General features: G+C 43.8%; 1 long non-coding RNA gene across 2 annotated transcripts in view; it reads right to left on the bottom strand.

Annotated features, from left to right (window-relative positions):
- Positions 1-6372: 6372 nt before the first annotated feature.
- LOC309817396 overlaps positions 6373-14767 on the bottom strand; it is a 200587-nt gene continuing 192192 nt past the window's right edge. For both annotated transcript variants that reach the window (XR_014296127.1, XR_014296128.1), the window contains 3 exons: positions 11637-11739; positions 9415-9509; positions 6373-6711 (listed from right to left, as the gene is read on the bottom strand). This is a non-coding gene — a long non-coding RNA (uncharacterized lncRNA). The remainder of the gene's footprint in view (positions 6712-9414; positions 9510-11636; positions 11740-14767) is intronic.

The following is a 14767-nucleotide window of genomic DNA, read 5'->3' as shown; positions in this document are numbered from 1 at the left end:
GGATGTCAGGATGGATGGTGAGTGAAGTTCCTTCCGGAGCCTTAAGATTCTCTGTCTCAAACCACAATTTTTCTATTTTCTGTTTGCATCCACCCTCCAAGCAAGGATCTTTCAGATCCTTCCATGTCTTTCTTGCCTTCTTACCTTTTCACCGGTCGTTCTTTCTGCCCGGAATGATGACCTCTGCCTGAATAACTCTAATCCAGTCTCCAAGTCTCCCCTTACGGGTCACTCTTCTGATCTCTTCACTCTAATTGGTGTCATCCTATTGCACACCACCACGGCTGCCCTCACAACCACTGCCTTCTCTAATACCACTGTCTTGTACTCCTCTATGAGTACATTTGTCTAATGACTATCTCTGCAACAGGGCTGCAAGTTCCATGAATGCGAAGGCCATGACCGTAGAGCTTATCGCCGTTTTTCCAGAACTTAGTACACAGCCAGTCCTCAATACATACTTGGCAACGGAATGGACGCTTGAAGTTAAAGGACTAATCTCTTCATGCCAGCTCACGTTTAGACTACGTTCTACACCTACCATTCCATTTTCCCAAAGATTTCCATTCTAAGCTGAAATGCTTTGTTTCCAAAAACTCCAGAAAATCCATTCCTCTTTTTTTTTTTTTCCATTTGGTTGACAGTGTTCAGCTGTTGTTTGGAGCAGTATTTTTCACAGTGTCTGTCTCCCGACCTTGACAAATTAGCAGTCACTTAAGAAGCGCTTCTCTATGCTTTTGCCCAAGGACTTTATAAAAGGTTAAAATAAACCTTTTTAAAAGATGAGCTTTTATTGGCAATTTACTTCTCTAATTGATGGAATTAAAATAAGAGTGGCAAATTAGCCAAGTTTGATCTCAGGTACAGGGATTGGACGTGAGTAATCCCCGTAATGCAGTCCTAATTGCCATCTGCATGACTCTGGGAGAGGAACATTCCATTATTGATTTAGCCTCTGATGCTAATCTTAGAACCAGAACCAACCAATAGTTCTTCAAATTGCTACTCTCAGGCGCCGTCTGCTGCTTCTGTAAATTTAGACCATGAGGCCCAGGAAGCTGCCCGTGGTGTACCCAATGCCTGATGAGGGGACACCTTAGCTGCCTGAGGAGACCCGGAATGGGGAGGAACTCTGGGTTCTGAAACACTGGGGAAAGTACAGATCATCAGAACAGCAAGAGCCAACAGGCAGTGTCTTAGAAGAAGAACCACACTAGCAAATCTATGAGGTCAGTAAGCTTGACAGTAGGAACAGCAGTAGATCAAATTGGGGGTAGACTTGTATTGCCCTTGGTGTACCCGTCAGGCTGCCCTCCTGAGGGTCTGTTTCTCACTCCTTATCAAAATTGCTCTCCTAATTCCTGTTCTTAATTACCCTGATAAGGGAGGCAGCTTGCTGTGGTGAAGGGGCAGGGAATCTGCTATCACAGGGACAGGGATTTAAATCCCAGCTGACAAGCATAGGATCTTTAGCAATATCTAATTACCTTTTGGCTGAACTACCGTTTCCTCTTATAAAACCTGGGGATAACAAGAGCTCCTTCATCAAGTTTTATGTAGTGCAGACAAGGATCAATAAAATATTACTTTCCTGTCCTTTGTAACTATTAAAGTCTGCATTTGTTAACTCTCAGGTAACAAGAGCTTTATCAGAAATAATGTCGCAGTCTGAAGAAGTTACTGTGTGTTGGTAAAACGTCAGATACTAGAATGTGTGTGTGTTGAGGACTGGGTACCTTCGGCCCAACGTGGTAGATTGAACCATTAGTCTCTGCTCTTCATTCCTCTGAAGCTGACTTTTTTTTTTTTAACATCTTTATTGGAGTATAATTGCTTTACAATGGCATGTTAGTTTCTGCTTTATAACAAAGTGAATCAGTTATACATATACATATGTCCCCATATCTCTTCCCTCTTGCATCTCCCTCCCTCCCACCCTCCCTATCCCAACCCTCTAATGAAGCTGACTTTTTTTTATCTTGTCATGCCTCATGGACCCAGTAACTAGGCTCTTGGCTTTTTTCTTAAAACTGAGCACCCTCAACCTCCATACCTACAACGCCATCAGATTATCCCTACTCCTGGTTACCCCTGGCCAGGGACTATGTCTAGATTCCTGGTGCCCATGCTCACCTGCTTGGTCAGCCTTGATTATTTGCATACAGAGCCCCCCTACTAAGTGAGATATGCCCAATTCTTGAATTCCTGTCATTGATGATCTGTTCTCCTTCAACACTGACTTGAGGACAGGTTGTGACATATGGCCAGTTGTCCTTTTTTGCAAACCTCTGATGGTGTGAGACCACGTGATCAGCACAAACATTTAGTAGGTAAACCACTATGGGCACTGCACTTGTAATCAACTGTGTTTCCAGTAGTCTTCTCTGCACAGAGGACCTATTGCTATTTTTCTGCTATAAAGACGGGTGAAAGCATTGTAATTAATTCTTAAACCACTGAGAAGATAACTAGAACGGGAAAAAGTATTCAGGATTTCTTATAAAGTGGATTAATCCAAAGCTGACCTCTTTGTCAAGGAGATCACTTAGCACCAATTGCAAAATTTCCCAACACCCAAGCGATCGTTTGATGGCGTTCACCACACTCCAGTCAGCACTGTTCAAGCTGCTAATTATTTATTTGGATTAAAACCTTGGTAACGAGAAGAAACTTTGAGAGGTCTCATGCAAAGCCATGCTAGGATTACAGTGAGAAAGCAACTAACAATTTCTAGGAGGTTCCTTCTGCTTTGGGAGAAGAAAAAGTATAGGATACAATTCCTGCCATGAAGATGAAGCTTCTACGATGAATGAAACCAGCAGGGATGAGATAAGTTGAGAAAAATACTGTCATGAAATAATGACACAACTAACACATCACTCAGCTTTAACCAATATCAAGTTAATTTCAGATTCTCCTCTTTTTAAAGAAATAAAATACTACAGATACAGGCGAAGCCCTCACCCATTAAATTTCCCTCTCACCCAGGGGTAAACGTGAGTCTGATTTTGCTGTGCATTATTCTCAGTCATAATTTTATACTTTTACTATGTGCATAGGCATCCATTAGAAAACATTTAGTCTTATTTTCTTTGTCTTAAAATTTTACATTCCATCACACTCTGTGTATTTCTTCACAACCTGCTCTTTTGACTCAACATTGTTTTTAGATTCACACGTATTGATACATATAGACCTAGCTCATTCACTTTAAATGCTGTATATTATCCCATTTAAATACTGTAATATATATATGTTTTTGTATCCATTTCTTCTACTGACTGACAGTTAAGCTACTTGATTTTTATTTTTCCTTTATAACTAGTTCTGCAATGATATTCTAGAACTTATCTCAGTATTCATGCTTGAGAGTTTTTCTAAGTTATACGCCTAGAAGTAACTGCAATTTCAACGTCCTATGTATGACATGGTATATTTTCCTCTTATTTAGCTTATTTTATAGGTATTTCACTAAAGACTTACATTTTTCTCCACAATGGTTTTGTACTTTTTTTTTTTTTTTTTTTCCCGTACGCGGGCCTCTCACTGTTGTGGCCTCTCCCGTTGCGGAGCACAGGCTCCGGATGCGCAGGCTCAGCGGCCATGGCTCACAGGCCCAGCCGCTCCGCGGCATATGGGATCCTCCCAGACCGGGGCACGAACCCGTATCCCCTGCATCGGCAGGCGGACTCTCAACCACTGCGCCACCAGGGAGGCCCGGTTTTGTACTTATTTTGATAGATAAATATTTCTTGCCTCTTAGAATTCATGTTGCTTTTGATGATGGATTTCTTATTATTATTATTATTATATTTCTAATTTGTTTCTTTTTATTGATCTTGTATCCAGAAATCTTGTTGAATTTGTAGTAATAAATAGCATACATATATTGGGCTTTTTTCAATGTAGATAATCACATCATCAGAAAATACTGACTGTTTTGTTTCTTCCTGCTGTATATGATTTCATTTACTTGCAGAGTTGGCTATTGGTAATACAGATAGAAACAACTACAGTGATTATCTTTGTCTTATTCCTGAACTAAAGCGAATGGCTCTAATACTTCACCAGTCGGAATAGTTTTTGGTGGCATGTTTTTAGGTAAAGTAACTTCCCTTTTATTTCTGTTTTTGTTTGTTTTGTCTTGTTCTATTAATTTCTATCATGAGGATTTTATCAAAAGCTTTTTGCATCTATTAAGGTGACCATATGGCTTTTCTCCTTTAATTGATACAATAAAATCATTGAAATGTTTTCAGATTTTATGCTATCTTTTTATTACTTGGGCCAATATTATTATTTTTTATATCTTACTGGCTAAAAGTATGAATACATTTTCTGCTAGAGTCAAAGGCAAGAGCCCTCTGTGAAACTGAGACCAATTTATACAGTAATATCATATGTTCATCCATCTGACCCCTGGGTTCCTGTTCTTTTCATTCAAAATGAAGCAGGGATCCTCCATCTACACAGTAACCAACCACATGGATGCAGTAAACCTCTTCCCACTGTTTTCATATTTACCCTTGGAGCTGTGGTCAGCCATTGTCTACACAACTAGGGAATGAGGGAATGTATGACCCTGCTCTGTTGGCTGCCTGGATCTTTTCCTTAGGGAGTCATGGCCATGCGTGGCCTGTAATGTGTTGGGAATTGTGTCAATGAGGTTGGATCTCAGTGACATCATTCCCACAAGAATGAACCCCACCTGAGAGGACTGGGGAGACAGCATCTCTGCAGACACCCTGGAAGGCTCTCAGTTCACCCTAGAACTTAGGAGTTTTTTATATCTATAATGCCTGCTCTCGGAACCCCTGTGCCCAGGGTCACTCCTAACTCTAGTCTCTCAAGATTCTCTTTCAAAGATCCCCTCATGTTTAACCCTCTCTCTCCTGCATACAGAACACTAGGTATTTCCCACTTATTCCATCCCTGTGTTCACTTACTGGTAGGTTTAGTCCAGGGTTACTCAAACAGGTGGGTCCCAGTGTCTGTGGTGTATGAAAGGTTCTCTGGCAGCTGTGATGCTGGCAGAGGGTTGAGAACCACTCAGAAATACTCTAATGTTAAGAGTGGTTACATATGAATTATATGGTCTTTGCCTCTTTCTTTTATACATACATTTCTGAATTATTTCCAAGTAGCTTTTCTTTTAAAGAGAAAAATAGAGCAAATTTCATAATCTACGGGAAGATTTGAATTTGTACAACTTGTCCAGTTTTCCTAGAATAGGCCAGAGGTGCCTGACACACAAAATCCACACCATCCATGTACTGGTCCCAGTCACTGCATTACCCAGAAGCTTGTTAGAAATGCAGCCTCTCGGGCTCCACCCCAGACCTGCAGATCAGAGCCTACCTTTTAACAAGGTCCCCAAGGGATTTGTGTGCACATGAAAGTTTGAGAAGAGCTGATCTATCGAACCAAGAGTGTCCTGGGCTTTAAGTATCTCCTGAGATAAGAAAGTTCCCAAGATGAATATCAGTAGGCCGTCTCTCACAAGCTCCAAGAAGGCTAACTTATTAACATTAAATCAAAAATTCAAGTTAAGTGTTCCTAAGTGTTCCTCTCTGAAGCCACAGCGGTAAACTGTGTTTTAGTCACATTTGCCCATAATGCCATATATGCCATAAATACAAGGAACCCTCTCCAATATGAACATAATTCCTTTAGCAATCATTCCAAAGGTAAATGAGGCTCTGCTTACACTTCTCCTACTGCATGAAGTATTTCTGTAACTCATTTAGAACATGTATCAGGATGACCTAACCCAACTTGTATTTTTGTTTCTACTCAAATATTTGGACTCAAATATGCTCCTTGTTGAAATATGCATTAATTTCTCCTTGCTCTGCTTTCCAGGGGAATGGAGAAGAGCTTATCAGGGCCCTAGAATAACAAATTATATTTCTAAAAATGAGAACCCATAATAAACACAAGATTGTTCAGATTCAGAGGCTATTTATCAAAGCCCCTGAAGGATTTTGAAACACATAAGTTCCAAGCTTCTGGGGGAAGAATTTTAAATGTTCCTGCAATGTTCTCAATGTGTCAGTTTTTGACACAAAATAACTTCACTACCGGGGTCCTCTGGTGGGTGTCTTCATAAACACCATTTCCCATCTATTCAGAAGATGAAATACATGAAAAGGGCTTTATTGGGCGTGTTTTTCTTTATCCTCTGACAGTCAGACAATCACAGAAGGCAAAGAAGTCGAGAGAAAGCAGGAAACCTATACACACAAAAACCAGCAGACAAATGAGGTTCCCATCCCAACAGCACCTCACCTGCTTTCCAAGCTCCTGAAGCGTGTACCTGGGACGGAGGTGATGGTTACGTGCAGTGCCTGATGGCGGCCACTTGGCATGACATTTCCTACAGGCTGAGAATCAGTGCTGTTGAGCGGATTTAACTCATCTGCTGAAACGGTGGTGGCGAGGCACACATCTCCTCTTAACACACGGCACACAGCTACCTGTGGCCACGTAAGAGAGCTTGGTACTTACCCCAGTTTTGAGGTCCCACTCCAGTTGGGTGAGTGTCCCCAGGAGGAGAAAGAGAATATTTGAAATGGCAACAAACGAACACTTGCCCACTGTTTGTGGTACTGAGTTCACAAAAGAGCAAGGTCAGGTCATCAGAGACATTTGCCTTTAATTTGGACGATAATCTGCCTTGAGATTTCCTATGTTGCTCACTTTAGGTGATTCCTGAAAATGGGGAAAAAATCTTCAGTACATGAATTGCAGTATGTGAATGAATTGGTTTATGAGCACGACTATTACTTTTTCATAATATAAAGGGCCATATTTGAAAAGAAAATGTTGTTTTAAGCTTTCCCTTGGTGTTCAGAGTCCATTCAATATTCCTGATTTATGTCTTCAAACCAGCCGACAGCTTCTAGAAAATCCCAGGCCAGTCAACGTGCATTTCTAGAGTATGCTTTTAAGTAGGAGAACTGCTAAGGTTTAAAAAGAAAAAAACGTGACAGACATCTACACATTGTTACTTCTGGAACCTGATCTTAGGATCAAGGCTATCTGTGTGGGAGCTCTGAGCCGACCTTGAGCCTTTCTTTCTAGCAGAGCCAGTGCTGCTGCCCAAGGGTGGGCAGAGAAACTTCCCCGTGGGATTTTTAGTGGGGTCACAAGCTACCGGGCCAGGATGTCAAAGCCCTGAATACTCTTTGTATAACTTTGCACAAAGGTGCTGTTCAGAAAGTCTGCAATCAAGTGGATACTTTTTGCCCTATTAGCACAAATTAGTTCTATTGATTGGTTTATTGGATGGCACCAAGCACAGAGCTGGTTTCCAAAAGGATAACACCTACACGGTGTCTGGGTGATTTAATTAGAGAGACCGCATAAGGGATACACAAAGGTACCATATGCAAGGCAGTGGAACTGGACAGGACAGAGCAGGTGCCACGCAGAGGGTGATAGAGCACATGGGTTTTAATATCTACTGGCTCTTCAGTTACGTCCTTAGTTGGCAACTTATTAGCTCTGTGGTCTTACGCTCACTTCTTAACCTCTCTGAGCCTCTATCTCCTCATTCACTAAATGAGTGATAATGTTAGTCCCCATCTCCAGAAGCTGAGTAAGTACTAAAGAGTTAACCACTCCCATCTATGTAAATGGCACAAGCCAGCACCTCGGAGTCTTTCTGGACATTCCCCCTCCCCTCTCCTCACATCCACCAACTCATCAAGTCCTGTGCATTTTCCTTTTTTGAGATCTCCCCATTCCACTCATACCTCCCCATTTCTTCTCCTGCCACACCTCGCAGGCTACAAGTTGCTGGGGTCGTCTCTTCATTGGTCTCCCAAATTGTGGCTGATCTACTCCAACCATTCAGAACTCTGGAACTAGAGCAAGCTGCTAAAATGCAGTCAGACTCTTCCCCCTCTCTACCCCTTGGCTGTAGCTTGAACTTGGCAGTGGCTTCCACTGCATTTACCGTTCATGTGTCCTTCACAGTCTCCAAGCTTCCTCTCTACCACTCACCACACACCCACCTTGTTCATTATTTTCCAGCCACACCTGGTCTGCTCTCCGTTTCTCCGATTTTCCATGTTCTGTCTTCCCTCAGGGGCTGTTGTCTCTACTTGAAGTGTTGTGATCCTACTTCTCTCCTCGTTTTCTCCTGCTCATCCTCCAAGCCTCAGCTTACCTGTCCTTTTCCTGTGCACTTTCCTCTAAACCCCCGGGCTAATTAATCGGATCTCCAGGAAGTGCAGTTCATCCATCAGAACCCTCACCCGAGCACAGACATTTATTTATATCACTGTTCAACGCACGCCTGTTCCCACACTAGTCCACCCTCCCGTAAGGGTAGAGGCAGTGCTTGTTTTGCACACGACGTTATTCACAGACTCTATCACAGCTCCTGGCTGTGGGGAGTATTTGATGAATTTGGCTGAATAGTTGAATAACTAAACAACTGATCAATGGATAGAGCTGAGCACAACGCCTGGCACATTGGAAGAAACCTTCTCTGCCTGCGATGGATGATGATTATGGTTGTTCGTTGGGGTGAAAAAAAAAGACGGTGAACAGAGACAGAAGATGGGAACTTCAGTTCAGCCCCGCACATTGTAGCAGAGCTGCCAGAGCCCCGCCCTTATCCTCCGGGTCCTCACCTCTACACGCAAGACTCTCTGCCTGAGCAGTTTCTTGTTTGTATGTTTTGTTTCTGGCTGCAGGAACCTTTTCTACGATCATTGAGGAAAAGCCAGAGGTGCCGGAGAGCTAACACCCCTGGAAGCAGCCTTCAGCAACCGATGACCAGGGGTTTGCAGGGCGATGCTGCAGCGCCCTCTGCCCTGGGTTGGTAACGCTCATGTTCCACACTGCTTCTCGGCATTCCCCGGTGGGGCTAAGCTCTACTTGCCCGCCTCGTTGAACACTCCATCCCTTTTGCTTCCTCCCCTTCCCTAGAGCACTTCCTTACTCCCCTACTGGTGCTCCCTGGGATCATCCCACAAGTGCACCACTGGCATTTGACTTTGTCTCGACTCACACTCTGAGGAGGCCGTATGATGCCCCCAGTTTCACGGTGAGGAAGACAAACTTTAAATCCATCGTGACTGGGTTAACAATATCTACACTTACTCTTAGCACCTTTTACCTTGTAGGGCACGGCTGAGGTCCTGGAAGAGGCCCTGTAATCCCTGTTTGGGCTTCAGACCCAGATCTGAGGGGCAACATGTGCCTTCTGAAGATGCCTTTGCAAGAGGAGCTACAGAGTCTGGCTCCAATTCCCCAAGTGCCAGGTGCAGCCCCCCCGACAAAGCTGAAACCCTGGTTTTGAGGGGTGTAGAGTCAGTGACAACAGACTATAAAATCTAGGAATATAGAAAGGAGTTTGCAGAACTGTCCAGCTCAGTTCCAATCTATCTCAGAGTTCCTTACCTTCATTCCACTCCCAACACATCATGTGAAAAAACAGGCATTTACTGTGATTTGGTGATTCTCAGGTGAATGACTTGTCGGCATGCACACAAACCCTGGTGGAAAGAAAGGGCGGAGCCTGTTGGATATTGGGGAGAGGATGGGACATGGGCACTTGACAAACTCTGTACCCCATTCTGTTGCCTTTCTGATGACCACACATTCACATTACCATCCTGTCCCACAGGGTCACCTGGGTTTATGATCTTTGCTGTGGCTTAGCTCAAATAGAAACCCTCAGTGAAAGCTTCCCTGACCACTGAGGCTGAATAAATCACTGCCTCCTCTTGGTCCCCATAGCAATACATAAGCTACTGTGCAAGATTCTGCTAGCATCCATCCCCCACCGCATTAGAATGAAGTGGGCACACCTCTCTCACCCCTTCAGGTCTTTCATATTCACCCCTATCTTCTTTTTTCCTTTTTGAGGTGAAATTCACCTAACATCAAACTAACCGTGTTAAAGCGAGCATTTTAGTCACATGTGGTACATTCACAATGTTGTGTAATCAGCTAGTTCCAAAGCATTTTCATCACCCCCAAAGAAAACCCCATACCCACTAGGCAGTTACTCCCAACTTGCTTTCTGTCTCTCTGTATTCTTAGCACTAAGCATGTAGTTAGCATTTGATACATTCTTTTTGGGGGAATGAATGATAATTTACTGTGATAAGAGGCAAGGGGTGGAGCTGCAGCATCTTCAAATCCAAGCACAGGTGGTTGAAAGGATCACTCTGGATCCAGACTGCCTGAATTTGGATGCCAGGTTTACATCTGCATAACTCAGCAAAATAGCTAAACTTTTGTGCCTCAGTTTCCTTGTCTATGAGATGAGAACAAAAACAGAATCTACCTTGAGGAGATGTTATGTCAATTAAATGAATCAGTATGTATAAAACACTCAGAACAGTAGCTGGCATGTAGAAAACCAGATCAGTGTGTGTTAAATAACAAGTGACACCCTACACTATTGCCGTTGGAGTAATAGCCTCTGAGTTCATCTTCCAAGAGAGAGTTAGAACAGAAATCTACACCTAGAAAACTGCCATGCTGACATGCGACAGCTCTCCATGAAAAGGATGTTCATGCTGCATTTGCTCTTAAGTAACTGTCCGTCCTCTTATCCCACTCCTGCCACCCTGACCACTCCACCCCACCGCCCTCCCCCACCCCAACACCCAGACTACTGCCCTAGTCTCAGTTGTGTGTATTAATGCGACCAGCATGCAAGTTCCAGGAGGGTAGGGACCATGTCTGTTTTGTGCATCTCTGTTTTCCCTACACCTAGCACATGATCAACACTCAGTGATTGACGGTTGAATAAATAAATTAACTAATGTATACAATGATCTATCCTTCCAACCATAAAATTTCAGAATATATTACCATCTCTGCCTCCTCAGCTGCTCCCTCTGCTTCAAAAAGGAACTTGTCAGAGCATAAAAGCTCATGCAAGGTGTACTCCTCCCTCAGCTTCCTGTCTGTACCTGTTCACACCTCCTCTTTCCACCTGTCCTTGGTGGGGGAGGGAAGAGAGTGACAGGGGATAAGGGTTACTGATCCCTCGTGTCCCTTTGCCTCTGAGCTGGTCCCCACACAGCTTTATGTTCTAGCTGGGCCTCAGCCTTGATGTAAAACTCTCCAGTTCCATATAAATAATGGTTGTAATTAATAATAAATGAACAGCCTGGGAGATTGCAGAGCAGAATTTAGTGGCTGGAGATTTACACAGCTGTATTCAGTGCCAATAGGAGTCATGGATATGGAAAAAAAACGGTGGAGCTACCATCTCAGATCCAGGACACTGCTAAGAGGCACCAGGCAACTGGCAGCTCTCAGCCTTGTAGAAAATCGCAATTGTAATCACAGTTTCCTGGGTTTAAAGGAGAGGAAGGTATTTTTATCTTTTTGGCCTTTCTTCCTCCAAATCAGGGTTATATCCCCCCAAAGTCCAAGCAATTTATTTGGGGAAAGGCAGAAATCTGAACATGAAAGCAAGGCTGGGGAAAGGATTTGGGTACATGGAAGGAAAATGAAGTAAGAGCGCTGTGTACTTTTACAAGAACCAATGGGACCAATGAGTCTTGAAGAGATGATGAAGACTGACTTCTACAGAAAGCAAACAAAAATGGACCACAGGATGCACGGTTGGGGTAAAAACCTCTTAGCTCAGATGTACTCACTGAGTGCAGTGGGTGAGCTTCTTCATTACATCCGGTCCTTCCAGGCAACACACGTCTACATTTCCCAGTCCAGTTCCTCCACCTTCTTCCAAATCTTGATTTTCTGAGATGGAAGTCAACAGCTGCAAACATTTTCAAGGTCACTGGCTGATCAACTGCCCATAGCCACAAAGAGGCAGGAGGTAGAACAATGCCAGGTTGTTGACAGGATTCCAAGACAACATGTGTGAAGGGCTGAGCCTAGTAGCTGACACATAGCAAGCACCTAATGAGTAAAAGCCGTCACTGTGATGTTCCAGGCTCAGGGCTGCCTGATACCTGTATATTGTCCCATTTTCTCTACGTGAAACACACTTGAGATTCAGAACTCTGCTCAAAAGCAGCTCATAGCACTGTAGAAAATGGCATTTTGTAACCACACATTTTTTCTGAGTGCAAAGGAGAATACTGTTCTTCAAGTACCATTGTACTTAATTTATAGAAGCTGAACTGAGGCTTTAAGATGTTAGGTAACTTGGCCAAAACTACAGCTTGTAAATGACAGAACTGTGATTTGAACACAGATCTGTCATTTCTAAAGTCCCTGAACAACAACCTCCCCTGTCCTGGACCTCCAGGTTAACATCTCTGTGTGAAAAGAAAAGGGAGAGCCATCACTAGGAAACTTAGGGGCTCACCAAGTCAAAACTTACCAGACTAGGGACTTCCCTGGTGGTCCAGTGACAAAGAATCCACCTTCCAATGCAGGGGACGTGGGTTCGATCCCTGGTCAGGGAACTAAGATCCCACATGCCGTGGGGCAACTAAGCCCGCGCACCACAACTACTGAGCCTGCGCACCACGACAAAAGATCCCTCATGCTGCAATGAAGATGTCGCGTGCTGCAACTAAGACCCAACATAGGCATGCATAAATAAATAAATAAATAAATAAATAAATAAATAAATAAATAAATAAAATATTAAAAAACAAACTTGCCCGACTAAACACAATTCCTTCTGGACGCGATAGATGAGGGAGACACCCTGGACATACACAGATCATATAAGACGTTGGATAAGGAACCGTAGTGACCGTGTGGCCAAGATGAAGAGATCTGAAGTAGATATTGGTACAGATGACTAGAAGTATTGGGTTCAGGCTTTGAGGAGGCTTCACGCATCCATCCCAAGCAAGGAAAATGTCTAAGTTTTTATTCATCCCATGCATAGTTACAGTTGGTGAAATGGCAGGGTGCTGTGGAGGCACTAAAAGAGATGCCAGAAAACAGGCATTGTCTTAGGTCAGATCCCCTAGAAGCAGAGCCTGAGAAAAAGACTTGGGGGCATTTAACTTTTTGAGGACATTCTCTTAGGAGAAAACTGCAAAGGAGTAAGAGAAGCAGGATAGGAAAAGAAATAAGATAGGATGTAGTCTCAAAGAACATTTAGCCTAGGCCTGATCCACAGGAACATTCTGGAACCTAAATTATATTGCCAAGCTGTCCTCACCTTGAGGCATGGGGCTGGATTTTGCACTCTGCATAAGTCCATCATGTCTCTGGGTTTCCCCTCCCAGGGTGGGGCATCCCATCAACAGAGGGCAGTTCTCCGGAGAAGGCAGTAGCTCTGGGCCGTTAGCAGCCAACACTCACAGCAGCTGGGGAATGGTTGCATGGCGGGCACCAGAACAGTCTACTACAGACGTTTTTCCTATAGGAAATGCCACGACAGTGAGAGGAAATCTCAGTAGAGAGACCCAGCCAGGCACTGCGTGGGGTGCAGAAGAGGCCAAAAGAGCAGGTATGATTAAGAGGCTGATGAGAAGTGATTCTGAACATGAGAATGGTATGGTGGGTAGGATTATTGCTTTCATTTCTTCCCCCCAGTTATAAAATTAAATGTCCCCGCCATTGCCATGGCTTCATGGTGGACTGAGGGCACTTCTTCACCCCTTGTTTTGGGCCTGATTTGCTTTGGTCAATGAAATATTAATGAACACCATTTGCACAGAAGCCCTGAACATGCCTCCTGCACTGCTGTGAACCTCCATGGAAAGGGCATAACCTCTGCGGCTACTGGTCAAGGAGAAACGTAGGGAGTAGACATCAACCCAACTGCCACCTTGAGCCACATCTGGCTGAGACACAGCTGACCCACAGACCACAAGCAAGAGGATAAATGTTGTTGTAAACCCACTGGTTGGTAGGCAGCAGGCTCTAATTGACTAGAGGGAAAGATTTTAATGGTTCACTTTTACAACTGTAAGTGGAAATAGAATTTTATTAGGGCACCTGTACTAAAAACACAATTTAAAACGGTAAACAGAGCTCACCACCTCCTGATATGCCATCTCCTCTCATTGGATTTTGTCTAGTCCACCTTTTCCTGGCCTAGAAAAATATCCCAATGACTTCATTTATCAGATGGGGAGACTGAGGCAACAGAGTGAATGACTTTGGGGACAGTCCTCACCCAGCGGAGAGTGGGGACGGGTGAATGGATGCCCAGCCTTCCTCCCCACTGCGGTGTTGACTCTGAGGTTGATTGCTCACCAGATGCCCCCAGGGGCAACACTCAATAACACTCTCTCTCTTGCCTTCTTTCTTCCTTGCTTCACTCTCCTCACCTCCTCACAGAGCTTTGTGGGACTGTCTCCCAAATAAACTCTCTACTCCCAAGCCCTTGTCTCAGTATCTGCTTCTGGGGAAAACCCAAACTAAGGCTCTGTGCCACTTCTTCCCAATGCTGTTTGAAATGGCAAAGGGGAAAAATGAATGTTAGTAATGGTTTGACTAGAGAAACAGAACTACAACAAGTGATATACAATGAGGGCTTATTATGGGGATTAGACCTCAAGGCAGTCTCTTAAACTATTATACTATTTTGGCCTTCTGCTTCAAAAGTTCTAAACGTTGATAAACTCCTCCAAATAAAAGGTCTGAATAATTTTCTTGATGTGCCACACATTTCTCTACAGGGGGCCATTCAGAGGAGTGAGCATAATGTATATTGAGTAACCATTGGTCAAAATAGTTGAAGTACTTTGTTGACCTGAAATGTCAGTTGACATGCTTGGACCTTCTCTGGTAGGAGTGAACTTCACCCACGAAGGTAAAGGTCACCATCCCTGGCTGCTGAATCGGAAGTTCA

The sequence above is a fragment of the Mesoplodon mirus genome (assembly GCF_964341445.2).
Source record: "Mesoplodon mirus genome assembly, chromosome: 15".
Lineage (NCBI taxonomy): Eukaryota > Metazoa > Chordata > Mammalia > Artiodactyla > Ziphiidae > Mesoplodon > Mesoplodon mirus.
Note: the sequence above shows the minus strand (reverse complement) of the source record. Positions and strands in the feature narration are given on the sequence as shown.